This window comes from Coturnix japonica, chromosome 4 (assembly GCF_001577835.2).
Source record: "Coturnix japonica isolate 7356 chromosome 4, Coturnix japonica 2.1, whole genome shotgun sequence".
Lineage (NCBI taxonomy): Eukaryota > Metazoa > Chordata > Aves > Galliformes > Phasianidae > Coturnix > Coturnix japonica.
Genome location: NC_029519.1, coordinates 3323775 through 3340595, shown reverse-complemented (window position 1 = coordinate 3340595; position 16821 = coordinate 3323775). Strand labels below are relative to the sequence as shown.

Sequence of the window (16821 nt, the reverse complement as noted above, 5' to 3'; positions counted from 1 at the left end):
GGCGGGGAGGAGCGGCCGGGTGGCGATGGGGCTGTGAGCGCGGTGTTGTTCGGCAGGGGATGCTCGCCCTGCCGTGGGCCCTGCGGCGCTGTCACGGCGCTGTGTCCCCCCCAGGCGCCTTGTGGCAATGCTTGTCCCCTGCAGGCCCCGTCCTACCGAGCGCAGTGCCCACAAACATGGTCACAGTGCGCGTACATCGCTGTCCCCTGTGCGAATAATCCGGCGGACGTTTATGGTCTTTTCTTGGCTTTTTATTTTGCCTCTCCTCACCTTCTCCTTCCACTGTGGGTCAGGAGAAAATGACATTGTTTTAGGGCGACGTTTTTCCCATTCGTATGTGAGTCACCTCTCCGTGTTGCATGATTCACGTTCCTATGCATTGAAGTTTTGCCAGTTACTCAAGTGAAGCTAAAAATGATATCTTTTATGACGCCTGTCTTCCCCTTCTGAGCAGGCGCACAGGAATCATGAGCGGTGGTCACACTCATATTCAGATACAAATATCCTTGAGGACTTTGCTCAAATTCACAGCTCCATGGGCCTGAAAGCCAAGCAATGGGAAGGTCAGTAGAGATAGCAGGCTGTTGTCCGTACCCCGTCCAGAGGGTGGTTCCCTTCGGAAAGGGTGTGATCAAAGGAGGTCTCTCTCCATTACAACATGGAGAAATGCTGTACTGTGGCAAGGAGCACAAAACACCTCTGTTTAAGGTAAGGCTGTGCTAGCGCCAGGAATTTCAACGTTCAGCAGCCTTTCCAACCTTAACTCCCTGTGGTTTGAACCAGAAAACAACTCGCAGTGATGTTAGCTAAGGACAGACTTGTGGCTCATGCTGGTATTACTTTATTTTCTGACTTGCCACTTTGTTCAGCCTTCACCGTTATTAAAGTATTACAACCCCTCTGTGCTCTTCAAAAAACACATAGCTGTAAAAGGCTTCTGAGTGAAGTTATATACACCCAGGTTAACTGAGAGGACATCAGGAGATAGGTTTAATGACTGGAGTATTTTGTTTTCTCAAAGTTTGTACTGTGCACTTCAATTTAGAAAGATTTTGATTAACGAATGTTTGGGACCAAAAGAGGATTTCTACTGATCTCTACTGCTTATTAAATTGTGTACAGCGGATCAGTAAATAAATGAATAACTATCGACTCCTAACAACTCTGAATCCTGCCTGATTATTTAACACACCCAAGTAGATTCTCATCTTAGTACTGATCTTTAGAACATGATTCCTGTAAAAATCCTGACAAAGGAAATAGAGCAGTTTTGTTCCAGCTGCTGATGCATCACCGTTCTGGTTCCTTCTGTTCCTCTTCTGGCTCTGAAGCTCTGCTTCTCTTTCTCAATCCATTAGTTACCTTGATTTTTGTCCCTAAAATCCTGCTAAGCAGTTATCTCAGCCTTGCCTGGATTTTATCTTCTCCGTTTTGAAGGTACCTCTTTACTTTAAATCAGAGAGTACTAATTGCCAATTCATGCTTCCTGTTTTAGGGCCATATGCTGAGACTTTCAGCCTTCTATGCATTTCAGGCTTGCACAAAACCACATACAACAAGGGGTCTGTAACAGATGTATTTAATAGAGTAAGAATAGGACTATTGGGATGCGTGGCACAAAGTGTTTATGCCACACACACACCCAGAAAACCCTGGGATGATACAGAGAGCACAGCCAGGGAGGAAAGTCTGCCAGGGAATCTTGAGAAATCAGCCAGGCACGTAAGGACTGAATCACCAAGCCAGGCAGAGGAGTGAGGTAGGCTGGCACCATAACATCTAAGAAAAGGGTTGTAATAGTGTGTGCCACTCTGTAATTAGCAAGATCTAATTTGTTTATTAAGAAAGCCAGATGGTCAGTTGCTGATACTGCTGTATGAAAGGCCTTCCCTGCCCCGTCGCAGCCCGCCCCATAAATGCCTGTTGCTGCTATTTTCTAAGACTTACATTCTGTCTATAATCCACACAGGACAACTCTTAGGGCCTCACAATAGCAACGCGGCCCAAATCAGACCTTCTGTTGTACCATGCATTCAACTGCCATGTTGGTGTTGCTGGTGTGAAAGCAGCTTCTTCACCAGAGGACTGCAAGGAGCTGGTAAAAACACAAGGCTCTTTGGGATTACCTGTATCACATCAGCTGCTTTAGACCTACCATAAAACACAGCAGAGATTTCTCTCAGACTTCCAAACCCTAATGAATGTAATTACACCGGTGAGCAGAAAAATATTGTGTTTTATAGCTGTGGGCTCCAGGGACTCCTCAAACCTTTCTCACAATAAAAGCAGCATAGCTAAAGGGTTCTCACATAAAAGCAGAAAACTGCATCCCAAACTGATAAAAGAAAATACCTTTCATGTCTTTATATTTGGAACCCTCCACTGAAGACGTTTTGGATGTCAAAAGTTGAATGAGACCAGAAAAAAGAAAGAAGGCTATGTATTTATTTTGTTAATGAGAACACCAGAGATGTAAAGGAAAGAATGAGAATGTTTTCAGAAGGATATAATTGCTCCATTCCTTGACATAAATCAGTCTCTGGTTCATGGGCAGTAGGAGTCACTTTGTCATAGAGGCAAGTCATTCAGCATCTACAGAATTTCCAGTACTGCTTCTGGGAACTGCTGGTAGCCCATAGTGTGGAAGATATATGTAGATCTCATCAGTCCAAATTTGGATATGTCTACATCCAGTTCATCTTTTAAAATTGTTAAACCTTGTAATTGGACTAGAAACATCCACTTCTTCCCCTGACTTCCCTGTCCACACCCTGCATCCAAGCTCCTTGCCTCCCCCCATTCCCCAGCTCCTGCAGCATCCACCCTTCTCTATTTCCTCTGTGATCTGGTGTAATTATTTCCAGCCTCCCGCTGCCTACGTGCACATAGGTGTGTGCCAGGACACAAAGTAGAGGTTCCCCTTGTTCCCATCATAGTGACTGCAGCCTGATGCCACCAGAACAACTGGCTACAAAAAGCCTTCTCCAGCTCTGCGTTTCCCTGGGCAGTAAGTGCTTGGAGCTCCTACAGCACAAATGGATTATAGGGAGAGATCAGCTGCCCACCTCTGCCAGCATCAGCTGAATGTCTAGAGATTCCTGTTCTCACATGATGTGTCCAAACTTCATCCCTGAGACCACAATAGCACATCCTTGACACAGCGATGATTGCTTTACCACATTCTGCATCCTCCAACAAAAGCAAGGGGATGCATTTCTTCTTAGAGGGGCAAAATGGCACGTCTTCCTGCTGTCTTCTTAGAAATAGCTGAACTATTTTTTAATTGCCACTTCCTGGAGTTTTAAGGAAAATAATCAGGCTGAGATAAACACCTAGAATGGAAAGGGTGGGTGAGGGATGCTTGTTCACCATCTCCTTCCATGCGAAGACTAACAATCATTAAATCAAACAAGCAGGTGCCAAATTCAAAACAAAACAAGTAGGTACTTCTTCACAGAGGGTATAGTTACACTGGGGAACTCTTTGCTACAGGCCAGAAGTGACTGGACACTGTAATGGAAGAAGGAAAAAAAAAAACCAAAACATTGGGAAACACTATTTATCAAACCAGCACCTCTGGTTGAGGAAGAATGTGAGCTGCAAAACCCTGGAGGTGTGTGCAAGCACTGCCCAGGCTTAACTCCATTCTCACACTATTCCCAAAGTTGCTGCCACTGGCTCCAGTCAGTCAGGCTGCCATGGCAGACAGGTACTCAGTCTGGCACAATCTGCCTGTTCCTGCATTCAAGTCTCAAACTGGAGGGTTAACTTTTGGCCAGATGATACACAGCTGGAATGAAAGAACCCTCCCGCCATTGTAGGCAGAGCTTGCCCTGCCAGAACAGGGAGACACGGTGCCCACAGCCCTAAATAATCCTGCACCTCAGTTTCACCATCTTTTTCCTGGGAGTTATTCCTTGACATAATCAAAATATCAGTAAGTTGTCTTTACGCAGGTGCTGAGCTAACAGTGAATGCTTGTTGTACCCGTGTGGTGAACGCTGAGTCACTGTGTGGCTAAAGATTACGACAAGTCAAATGGGCTGTCCATAGGTTCAAGGGCAAATTTTCCACCTCTGTCATAAAAAGATCCTTGTCCTGGTGACCTTCACGTTTCAGTGTAGTGTTTGGCTTAAAGAAGCCGGTCCTCTGTAAGGTAGCCCTGTGCAGAAGTGAGATAGTGTTAAATGTTGTGTTTCTGACGTTGTCATTACAAATACACTTTACTTATGCTTTCATTTGTAAAATAAACAGTGTGTTTATACACACACATATGTAATTACATCCAATTCGGTAGTTTAACATCACAGAACAGAGATCTTCTCGAAGGAATGTTCTCACATGCTCTCCTCCCTGCTTGCAAATACATTTTATACTTTTAAATAACTCTTCTCTGCTCTAATTTCCCCCCATAGCAGGAAACCAAAATTTCAGCAAAGCTCGCGCACTTGGAATACCAAAAATACTTTGGCCACAGCAGTGGAGGGGGTAAAGGAAGTGAGTGAGAGGCCCTGCCAGTGGGCAAACAAAATGCCAACCCAACTATCAGCAGAGCTTCTTTGTGTAGCTGTCTCAGACATATATATATAAGTAAAATACATACGGTATTTATAGAAATAAAAACATTTCTATGTAAGGAAATAGCAACAGGAAACTGGATGTGAAAGAACTTCTTTACGAAAAAGCAATTGCTCCACAGAGGTTGATAGCCCCAAACAGCCTTCTGCCAGCATCCAGCTGAGAGGTGGGGAGAGACAGAGGGATGGGATGGTTATGGGAGTGAGACAAAAGAGAGAGAGGAACTTTTTAAGAAGGAACAGGAGAAGAGTAGGAAGAGGAATAGGAAGAGGAGTGGGAAGAAGAGTGGGAAGAGGAGTGGGAAAGACAGCTTCAGAAAGAAATGGTAGCTTGTCTCAGCAATTCTCACTTGCAGTTACTGTTTTGGTTTTTATTTGTTGCTGTTGTCAAAGAAAAGAAAATGGATCTGTTCACCTTTTTATTGCATCCTTGATCTTTTTGATGTCTGGCTTCTCTTGCTATCCAGAAGAGAGTGGTCTCATCACCCCATGCACATTGGTCCAGGCCTGCAGCAAGGCAACAGTGATATGATGAAGGAAAATGGGAAGCTAGAACAATGAAGTCCTAGGAGCACCAGCTGAGAGCAGGAGGCCGCTTTTCCCTTGCCTTGCCAAGCTGTCATTATCCTGCCAGAGCCAAGTGAGCACTTGTATGTACACACACAGCTGTGCACACATACAGACACATGCATACATAAGCACACCCATTTTCAGCCCATCTCATCCCTCCTGGGAGGCTTAAAGCCTGCCAGGGCCATCAGTTTGCTTGGTGCTGCCCTGCCACATGCCTCGCAAGCCCACTTCCCTTCATGCTGGTTGCAGAGACAAGGGCTGCCTGTTGGGCCTGACAACGCTTGGCTCCTGGGAAGAAGCATTCACACATGGTGGCAGCTCAAGAGAAAAGTTGAAGAGGAATCAAAGCCATCTCTGTTGAAATAAACATCTGCTCTGTGTTCAGTATCGTGGCAACGGGGCTTGCAAAATGCACGGGCAGCCCTCCAATGGCTCCTGGCACATCACAGCTATTGGTACCTGCTGAAAACGGGCTGGCGGAGTGGCCACAGCCTGGTGGGGAGCACAGATGGGGATGCTCAGAAGAGAAAACTTCGGTCAAAACTGGAAATAACTTCATGGTTTCCTTGGAGGAATACAGCTTAGAAATTCACTGCCCCTGCAGTGATGTTGGCAGACAGGGAGAGACTGCAGCACCATGAGTTCTTGCATGGGGCTGGTATCACCCCAACCCACAGCCAATTTCTTCCTTATTGCCTCAAAGCAGGAAGAGTGAGAAGGCATTGGGATGTGGCTGTAGAAGTGCACTTGTCCCTGGCACCTGTGTGAGGAGCAGGGAGGCTTTGGTGGCTTTCAGTTAAAAGAATCATGCAGCTCCTCAGGGAGCTGTTAGAAATGGGAGAGATCCACTGCCCTTGTCTCTGCCTACAGCCTCTGCAAGGCCAGAACAGGGCACTGAATGCAGAGCCCTCTGCTCTCCATGTCTGCCTTTGCATTCCTATTTCCTAGCAGTGAAAAGTGCTACCCACCAGCAAGCTGAGTCCAAAAGGAACAGTGAGCTTGAACAGTTGGAACAGTAATACTGCAGCAGCAAGTGGACCCCAGTGGTATATTTGCCTTGTATACCTTTACTATTAACATTTATACTATTAACTATTACATTATTGACTCAAGCAATGCTGCAAATCAGCCCAGAACTGGGCTGAAGAGCAAACAAGGTGACAATAGAGCTGGCAGTTCTGTCTCTGTTCTGCAATCACTCTTGTATGGGCAGAGCCTCATAGGTAAAACATAAAGAACTCCATGCAAGGGCCTCTCTGTGTGAAAGGATAAAGCCTAGACACCAACACTGGGAGCTGGCCTAAGTGGGGTCAATGGTAGAGACTGAAGGAGGGAAGGGAAATTTCAAGTACAGCCCTGTGCTTAGGGAGTTGTTTTTCTTCCAGCTACGACTGACCAAGAGCAGATGACTCAGAAGTTACTTCTCCAGCTGCTTTAGGAGCTGTTTTATCTTATCCAAGTGCTACATACGTTTACCTGTCGTGCTGATGAGGAAGTCAGGCTTAAGTATGTGGATCAAGGTCAGCAAGGCTAACTGGAGAGACTAAATGGCATGAGGGTGACAGACAGCTGCATCTATAGAGCTCACAGCAGTTGGTGCATCCTCAATGCGTGCTAGTACAGCATCCAAGAAGGTAGCCATGCTTCTAAATGAGATGTAAATAACAGGGAGACTTAGGTAAGTACCCTCTCCTACAAGCAGTGCATTCAGCTCAGGAAACTGCCACTACAAAGGTTCAAGTACACAGAGGATGTGAGTGAGATAGGGAAGAGGAAGCATTGCAGACCCCATTACCATTCACTGCTAATGAGCTGCTGAATACATGGGCCATTGGTTCTCTCTCAGTGTGTGAATGAGGAAGACAGCAGAATCACCTGACAGAGAATGCAAAAGGACCCCCAGGAGATGTGTTGAGAGCACACTCTAAAGCCTCATCCTCCTGCTGTGTTTGGAAAGGCTGCTGCAAGGCAAAGTAGTTACTAGACTGACTCAGATACCAAACAGAATTAGGGGATAAGTGGGAGAAGAGAGGAACAAAGAAGTCAGTGCAGCAGAAGAGAGATGAACTTTCATAAGAAGGAAGTGAGGAAAGCTTGTTTTTGAGCTTTGTCAGGAAGTCCTGTGACTAACTCTATTTCACTCACCAATTTTATGTATCAAAACTGTATTTATTGCACATAGGAAAAAGTGCACAACAATGCAGTGAAAACATGGACTCACCTTCCCTTGACAAGGTTATCGCCAGCTCCCTGGAAGCTCTTCTGCTAGGAGAGTGCCCACCAGGGCACAGCTCTGCCTTTGCAGCTGCATGGGGACCTACAAGCAGGTTTTGTAACCCTGGGGAGGAAACACAGTAGAGTTGTGTCTTGCAGAACCCTTCTGTTTTTGCAATTTCAAATAAGAAAATTTGAAACACCGTAGTTTTGCATTATGCCAGTCTGATTGTTCCCAGACAGCGCAATATGGCATCTTCTACTTTCATTCTGCCTTTCCTGCATCTCTCCTCTACTCTCTGAACTCAAAGGATAGCTGACCTATGCCATTCTTCAGTTTTGATGGCAGTTGCTGAATCACACGAAGAATAGAGTTACTTAGGAGACTTATCTATTGAGCTTTCCTCTTTCTGTTTATTTACAGAATCACAGGTTCACTAGGGTTGGAAAATGGCCAAGGTCATCTAGTCCAACCATCATCACAATAGTGTGGACAGAAGACCAGGAATAATCCGGGAGTTTGTGCAAACCAAACAAAATGAACATGAAATACAGCATTACCTTGGCAAGCCTGTGTTCATAGCAAGGCAAATCAAGCACGATGCTTACAGACTGAGAAATTCAGGGGAGAAGATGGAAGGCTCAAAGACAATAGTGCCAATGAAGAAATATTAAAGCTAAATATGCTTAACTTGGTTAAACATCAACTTACAGATAAGAGGAACAAGGCAGCCTCCTGAAAGGGTTTGCACAAGCCAGGAAGAAGAAACACAGTGCCAGCCTTCAGAAATATTGTCATCTCTGTCACTGCTGGCTGCCCATGTTTTGTGCTTCTGTGCCTCTGGCTTGGGATGCCTGGGAACAAGGGATGGGTGTTGGTGCTGGCAGGCAGGGTAAGCAGGCACCCTCACATGTCCTGCCTGCCCCACATCCTGCTGCCACCAAGGGGAAACCCTGCAGGGTGATCTCCTCCCCTACCAGCTCCAGGAGGAGGCAGGTCACCAATCTGCAGGAATAAGGTCAGAAAGGACAAGTCCCTCATCCAGCCTTACCCAGCGCCTGGATGTTTGCACTTCAGTTGCTGGCCATAGCCCTACTGTAACTGTGAACTGTTCAGTGACAGAATCAAGGCCTGAAACATGCCCTGCAAGGACACACATGGGTGACATAGGTCCAGCCTACCCATATGCCTTCTCCAGCACATTTCCCTCTGCTGTGGTGTGGTGGTTTATGGCAGCCCCAATGGATGCATTGTGGCTGCTGACCGACTTGTCCCTTGGAAAGCACCAACCTAATGAACAGCATGCTGTTGGCATGACAGCACGGGAAGGAAGAGCTCTAGGGCCGCATCTTAATCCGCAGTGCTTTTCTTTCACTTCTCCTTGTGGTGATGGGCAAAGGGAGTGGAAATCTCTGTGATGGAGGGCTGCAGAGGAAGCTGGGACTTGGCCAGCAGCAGCAAATGGCACCAAGGAGATATGCACCCACCTGTGTGCTGGGAGTCCTCATCCCTGCTCCTGGTGGCTTTCTACCCATACACCTCAGGTGTGATCCAGAGCTGCCTGTATAAGTAAATAAGTTCAACCCACTTTGATTAATGTGTCCTGACAAGCCACTCCACACCAGTCCCTTCCACCCAAAAGTCCCCACTTGTCTCTGCTTTAAGGATAAGGGGAGAGAGAGAAGACAAGCAGCAATCATTATCCCTCCCAGTGCTAATTCTCACTGCTGTTACCTGAGAGAGGCAGCACAACTACCGACAGCGAGTACTTGGCAAAGCAAGACTTCTCCCCCAGTTATTTCAGAGATACTTATCACAAAGCACTACCACCTGCACCAGCGCTGCCTTTCAACTGACTTGTTTAGGAAACAAAATTGAGAGAAAATAGCCAAGTCACCCAAGGTGTCTGCACCGAAAGGAAGCTCAGCAGTCAATTAACCCTCCTCTGATGCCTGAAGTGGATGGATTTGGGGGCGGAGGAGAGATAAGAGCAGATTACACCGACTTTCATTCATATGCAGGTTAGGCCGGTTTAGCAGGATTTCTGGCTGCTGACATCAGAGCGCTCTATGAGCAGAAGGCAAAGCAAAGGCAACACATTACACTTTCAGGAAACGCCAGAGAGACTGTCATTAGTGGCTTATTAATAAAATGTAATCGTTCCCTGTCATCTCAGGCTTTTGAACAGGGTCTGGGCACCATGCTGTGCCCCTAGGGTGTTTCCCAGGTGTACTTTACTAATTCAGGCTTTCAGGCTGTTAAAGTATCAGGAAAGACAACTGCAGGAGCCCTCTCTGCTGAAGGGAACTTGAGACACCCTGTCCACACAGTAACTCTGGGCTAATACGACCACTTTGCTCACTTGAAAATGGAAGCTGAATGGAACTGCAGGCAGTGCCCAGCAGCTGCACACTGCGAAGGACCTGTCCTGCTCCATCTCACCACTGGGCTGAGTTCTGCACCTTGACAAAGACCTTTCACTCCCCACCAAGTGGTTGGGATGAGGGCTGTGAAGCCCAGAAGGGGAAAGAGCATGAGGAACTCACAAATATGCCATGGAACGACTACATTCCCATATAGAATGTCTCCTAGGAGCTGTTAGCTGCTCTCAGACAGGAAGGATGCACGCCCTAATGTTTTATCCCAACAGCAGGAGGGATGCACAGCCTCCATTCACCTCCAATGCACTGTGATCAGAGCCAGCCCCTCTGCAGTCCGTGCCCTGCAGCACGTCTGGTAGCACACCTGTATACCCAGGGGCACACCTGCACACCCAGCCTTAGCAGCTGCGAGGCGTGCAGGGTGCCAGGGCGTGCTCGGGGTGCTCGGGGTGGGGGCACGGCATGCATTCCTGGGGGTGGGAATGCAGTGCCCGGAGATGCCACGCTGGGAAAGAACGGAGCAGCACAGTACGGTCCCGTTCGTGGGAGACTCCTGCCCCCCAGTGTCGGCCCTGGGCAGTGCCAGCTGTACGGGCAGCCCCGCCGCTCCGACTGCGCTGCTGTGCACAAAGTGGGTTTGACATCGAATCAACGAATAAACGAACACACACAACCGTTGTGGCTCCCTCCTGCTCATTGATCGCCTTGTAGCGATATGTTGGATTACACTCCGATTTTACACTTCCATTTCTCTTGCAAGCGTGACTTCTCTGAGGTGCAGAGGGGGGATCATCATTTCCCACCCCCTCCATTGTCACTATTGGACTTCCGAGCACTTTCAGCTTTCCCAGTGGAGTTGGAAGGGACCCTTAAAGGCCATCTGGTTCGACTCCCTGCACTGAACAGGGACACCCACAGCTCCATCAGCTGCTCAGAGCCCATCCAGCCTGACCTTGGTGTCTTCAGGGATGGACCGTCACCACCACCTCTCTGGGCAACCTGTGCCTCAGTACCCCTGTGGTAAAAAACTTTTCCTTTATATCCTTTATATCACTCCTCTTTTAGTGTGAAACAACTTCCTTTTATTCTATTACAACAGACCTTGCTATAGAGTCAGTCCTTCCCTTCCTATACCCCCTTTTAGATACTGACAAGCTGCTATCAGGTCCCCCTGGAGCCTTCTCTTCCCCAGGCTGCACAGCCCCAGCTCTCAGCCTTCCAGCTTGTAAGACAAGAGATGGATGAGACCTGTGAATGAATACCAAGGTGAGAGAAAACAGCACATCCCCTGTCTGCAAAGTGTGTGGGGGGGAAAAAAATGTGTCTGTGGGGGAGCACAAGGCACAAATCTGCAAATATCAACACCTCATTCAGCACAGAGCTCACAGCCTTTCTCTTGGCATGGGAAGTATGGTACCTTCCTCCATGTGCCTCCAAGCTAAGAAAAGCATTTGGAGCAGGAGCTCGGGCTCTCCCTAGGAACGAGTTGTCCTCCAGCATTAATAACTCCAGGCATGTTCAAGCTGCAGCTGGCAGGAGCAGTGCCTCTGACTGTTTGTAAATGAGTAACAACAAAGCAAGTAACACCAAGGCCTGCCGTGGATCTCACAGTGTTTGACATTTTCCTCTCAGCTCGGAGTCCCAGAGACAAATGGCATCAGCTTCCATTAGAAAGCTTTTACCTCCCTCATAATCAAGGGAGAACCAGGGGCTGACTCAATTATACCAAAAAGGCAAAGAATCCAAGGGAGGGGGAAAAAAAAAATGGGTGTGATGTGACCCATCTGTATCTGTGTTGTATCAACCCGAGTAAGCCAGCTTGGGTTCTGTGCTCTTGGAGACACAACACGCTGAACTTCTCCATTTTATTTGGATTTAGCCTTAAAAATAGAGGCTTTTCTTCCCCCCCCCCCCCAAAGCAAAATGAGAAGTTTTACTCCAACTATTCAGGAATCATACTGAAGAAAGTACACGGCTTTAGCTTAAACACAGCAACAACTTTCCACCTTAACTTTGTTAGCACTCAGAAGCACTTTAGGGCACTTCAGCTGTATACAATGAAAGCGCTGAGTGTGTGTCTGTTCCTGTAGAGGCCGCACGTAACTCACTTATCCCAGGAAGGTGCCTTCAGATGAGAATCTGCTCCCAGCACTGCTCACTACCATGAGCTGCATGTGCTGAAGGCAGTGCTGCTTTGCATCACTTATTCTGCTTGTCTGATGTTGTTGTGTTGGCTCGTATGGGGTTAATTCCCTCCGTAGAAGTTGTGCTCTGGATTTCTGATAAAAACAGCAGTGATAACACAGCAGTGTTTGTTGGTGCTGAGCAGCGCTCACACTGAGTGAAGGACTTCTCTGCTTCACATGCTGCTCTGCCAGCACGTGGGGCACAGCCAGAAGCTGGCTGGCCAAAGGGCTGCCCCATCCTGTGTGACAGCAAGCTCAGCACTCAGGGCTGGGGGGGAGGAAGGAGGAAGGGAGGGGACACGTATTGTGACAGGGTTCATCTTTCCAAGAAGCTTAGGCACAATGAGCACTGCTTTCTTGGAAGGGACTGAGCTGCTAGTGGGAAGCAGTGAACAAACTGCTTGCTTTGCTCTCACCATGGATTTTCCATGCCTTTATGTCTGAATCTCACCCCATCCCAATGTGGGAGAAGAGAGTGAGCACTGCTGAGCTTCTGTGAGGCCAAACCATAGTGTTGGGCTTGAGGGGAAGAAAAGTGGATAACCCACTGGCAAATCAGGAGGTAGATAACAGGAGGACAAGATAAGCTGCAGCACATTCACAAAATCATCCAGAATCTCCTTTACTCATGTCTGCGATGAAGAAAATGGAATAAGTCTTACATCTGGAGACCATCTGGAATAGGACTGTATGTGGTTGTGTACATACACTCGGGGAGCTGCCAGTATCACATCCCACCCGGGGCTGTGGGATGGACACTAGCTGAAAGGTCTGCTCTGCTTTGGGGACTGAGCTCTCAGCTGCTTCCTCTTCCCAGTTGCTTAAAAAAAAGTCACGTTTCCCAACCCAGGCAAGATGTTACATTTCCTCATGAGGAAGAAAAGCTGTGCAAGTGCTGAGTCAATTCCAGATTGTGAAAGATACACCTCAGTCACCCCAGGAGAGACATGAACTCTAATCCCACTGTTACAGGCATCTACAAATCCACAGGGGACACACTCATGCTGTGAATTAGCTACTCTGGAAGGCTTTGCTTAAGTAAAGAGACGAAAAACACTGCAAAGTCCACGTGCATTAAGAAGATGCTATACAGCTTCCCAACATACAGATAAAATAAAAGGTTGCAGCTATAAATACGAAGATATAAAGACCAGCAGCACAAAGGTGGGTACTGGCAAAGAAAACCTCCTGTTAATTACAGCTTATTTTATAAGAGAGGACCAGAACCTCAGCATTCTGCTTTTATAGTGCACTTCCCATTCTTATTCTACTTTGAGAACACAGCAACAGAGCAAAAATCCACACTGCATCCACTTCCATGTGTTTTCAGAACGAAGACTAATATACGTGCAGCAATAGGTGGCACCAGATCTCATCCTCCTGCCATATTTGGTAGAGCAACGAGGTTGCAAGGCAAGAAGCAGCAGTCTGGCTTGGCAGGGCAGTGGTAACGAAGCCTGCTTTGTGTATGCTGTCATTTGTGGTTGCTATCTCAGGAAGACCTGATGTTTTTCGTTCCCTCTGAGCATGCCCTGCCTCTGCTCTGCACTAAGGCTAAGGGCATCCTGTAATAGAGGGTGAAGCAGGTAGGGAAAGAGCCTGTGCGTACCCTGCAAGATAAAAGAAGATGAAATAGAGGTGCATGACCCAATGGGGAGGATTGGAACAGCCAGTGAAGCTTGGCGCATTCCATTTTCCTTTTGTTTCAGTCCTTGCAAAATAAAATATTATCTGTATTAAGAGCGCTTCAGCAGGCAAATAAAGACACATCCAGATGAACAGGCTGGAGAGCAAAGTGCATGCCTTTGGGTGGGCAGGGCCATGCTAATCCCTAAGCACAGAACTACCTCAGTACTGCGGGCACCTGAAATGCTGTTGGACTGATGGACCAACAAGGACAGTGTTCTGTTTCAAGGATGATGCAGTTTTGTTTAGAACACAGCACAGGCACTATAACAGATCAGAAGAATGACAGATTGCTTAGAAAATATGATTGAGGCAGTGAGTTTGAAGGATCCATGCTCTTTTCAAAGCAGAAGACAGAAAGCAGACTGAAGTCAGGGCGACATCCAGGAGTGCAGAACAGCTGCTTGAACAGCCACAGACTCCGGCAATGGCAGGAAGGACAAGTAATCAACTCAATTTGCAGCAATTCAATTTAGGTCAGTTACTAGGGGAGCTTTCTTATTAAGGCAAATACGGCAGAATAGGAGCCTGGGAGAGCCTCCTTCACTGGAGATTTCTTTTGCAAGCAAACAGCCACAGTGGTGCCCTGAGAGCCCCTCCAGCTCCAAAAAGCCTCAGCCAATGGGTGATGGAACACAAGCCACAAAGCCCTGCTCATGCATTAAAAGGGATATGACAATCAGCTCTGGAAAAACACCAGCTATTGATACTGCTCTGGTATTTGCCAATCTAGGCAAGCTTACCTACATTTGAATGGTCTCTTGAAAGATGATATAATTACCTGAAGGGAGGTTGTAGTGAGCTGGGGGTCAGCTTCTTCTCTCGTGTAACTGGTGATAGTTCTACAGGGAATGGCCTCACGTTGCACTAAGGAGATTCAGGCTGGACATTAGGAAATACTGCTTCTCCAGAAGAGTGTCAGGTGCTGGAATGGGCTGCCCAGGGAGATGGTGGAGTCACCAACCTTGGAGGTATTCAAACAACATTCAGACGTTGTGTTGACAGACATGGCTTAGTGAAAACTATTGGTGATTGGTGGATGATCGGACTGGATGATCTTGTAGGTCTCTTCCAACCTTGGTAATTCTATGATAAAATGTAAATTAAAAATTAAGTAGCCACGCTGTGAGTTATGTTCCTTGTAGCAGACACATTGACATTTGAAGGGCTGAGCAGTTTCATAGCTTTTTGAAGTACCGCGTTGGTATTTTCTAAGTTTCTACAGTGACGTTTTGTGTAAAGGAAGGAAATAGGTGATGCTCAGAGGCTTTGATATGTGGGAGGGAGAAAGGTTCCAAGAGGCAAAACATGATGACTAGGAGCCAATTTCAGTGCTCCCACTGTCATCGTCAGAAAACCTTCCCTTCAACTTGCTAGAGTTGACAGAGGAGAAAGGGCAGTACCATGCTGAGTGCAGTAGGAAAGCACTGGACTTCCATGTTGTGGACTTTGCATATTATCAGCTTTTTCTCACTGGTGCCATTCTGTAATCTAACTCATCTTTGATTAGATTGGTAGGAAAGGATACCCAGTGCACAACCTAAAAGATAAAAAAAAATTTTTAAAAATCAGTATGTTTTCCAGGATGAAGCACACATTCAACTTTATTATCTTCTTAAAAGCACGGCAATAATTTAACTTTGGTTCAGTATGCTGCTAACATCTTGATCTGTCTGAGTTCCAAGAAGTGACACTGCCTGAGCATAACAAGCCTCTGTCTCTGCTTTTAATCTCTTGCTTTTAGTTGAGACTATTTTAGCCATTTAGGGCAAGCTGAGTACAACAAAACTTCAGTGCAAGAGGCTAAGAGGATAATTACTCGAAAGGCTGGTTAGCTGGAAAACCATCATCTCTTTGTAGATGCTTTGTGCAAGAGTCAAAATAACTTTAGTGCCTTGGCAAAAGCAAAGCAAGGAGCAGAAATTACTAGAATACACTGGCTGGGTTACATCTCTGCAGTGACAGCAGTCATTAGCTTTCCCTGCTGAGTTATTACTGTAAGAGCACCACTTGGAAATAACTATAGCACAGCTGTAGAGAGGATACCTTAATGATAAGCATGCTAGGTTTGCAGCAAAGAGAAATTATTTCATTAACCTAAACCAATCTAACTGGTAAAAAAGAAAAAGCAACACAACAGAAGACCCAGAAGCCATCAATAAGCTTTCAAGATCTTCATGCTGCAAACCTGAGTGCAACGTTTCCGGACCTGAAAGAAAGTTTTTCTCTCCCCTGTGCCTCCCACCCAAACCCATATCGCTTTGCTGTGGTGATAGCGTGGATTCAGTTACATCACCTTGATCTTCAGTCATCTACTTTCACCATGATTCAACAGAGCTCGTAGGAAACTCGTCCAAATTGAAAGACCTTAATCTGATTTTGCGTTTGGATTCTAGCTTTTATCTAGAAGCCACATTTCTACAGCTGGCAACATGTTCACTAGGGGTTGTTCTGACTGGATGCTTGCAGCAAAAACCAAGTGAGCAAAACCAAAGTAGTTGGTCACCATTTCAACGAGCTCTCCATAGTTCTGGCTGACCTCCTGCTCTCCCCACCTCCACTGCACCCACTCCAGAGCTGGGGCATACAGCAGCTGCCTGAGCACAGTGCTGGGGGGTTTCTGCAGTACCGTGGCCATACCTGGGCTCCCAATCACCCACCTCTTTCTTGGGGTGAGGGGAAAATCCCTCCAAAACTGAAAGACTTTTAACAAAAGAAAAGAAAAATCAAACCTTTTCCTTCCAGTGGAAATTCTGAATATAGCAAGTGCTCATTCAAAACTAAATTTATTGGGTATTTCCATTCACTGGAAAGTCTTCCATCTGTGAATGGTTGTACCTGTTAAGCACTGAAATACTTTAACTTACAACTGAGGTATCCACCTACTGATTCCTTTTAAGTTACCCAACTATGTCATATCATACCTTAACTGAGAGCAGTGAAAATTTACAAGTAAATCAGGTGTTGGATTTTTCTGGACATGTCAGATAGAGAAAGCTTCAATCATTTTGTATTGAGCACAATGTATTAAAAACAGAGAGCAACTGTTGAGGAGCATTTAAAATTGTTATTCCTCATTGCTGCCATGAGAACTGCAGAACTGGAAAACAAAAATCCAAATAGCCCTGCTATTTATCCTCCCAGTTTGTTCTTTACATTTGAATGATTTGCCCACTGAACTGAAGGGAACAACGTGTACTTAC

General features: G+C 46.5%; 1 long non-coding RNA gene across 2 annotated transcripts; it reads right to left on the bottom strand.

The window, feature by feature from the left end:
* Nucleotides 1–2428: 2428 nt before the first annotated feature.
* Nucleotides 2429–9282, bottom strand: LOC107312658. Of its 2 annotated transcripts, XR_001554533.2 has the most exons (5): nt 9100–9282; nt 8853–8926; nt 7372–7488; nt 4993–5084; nt 2429–4162 (listed from the first exon to the last, which is right to left on the bottom strand). It is a non-coding gene; the product is annotated as an uncharacterized LOC107312658 (long non-coding RNA). The 2 variants fall into 2 exon arrangements; XR_004307181.1 differs by lacking the exons at nt 8853–8926; nt 9100–9282 and adding an exon at nt 8077–8214.
* Between the last annotated feature and the right edge of the window lie 7539 nt (nt 9283–16821).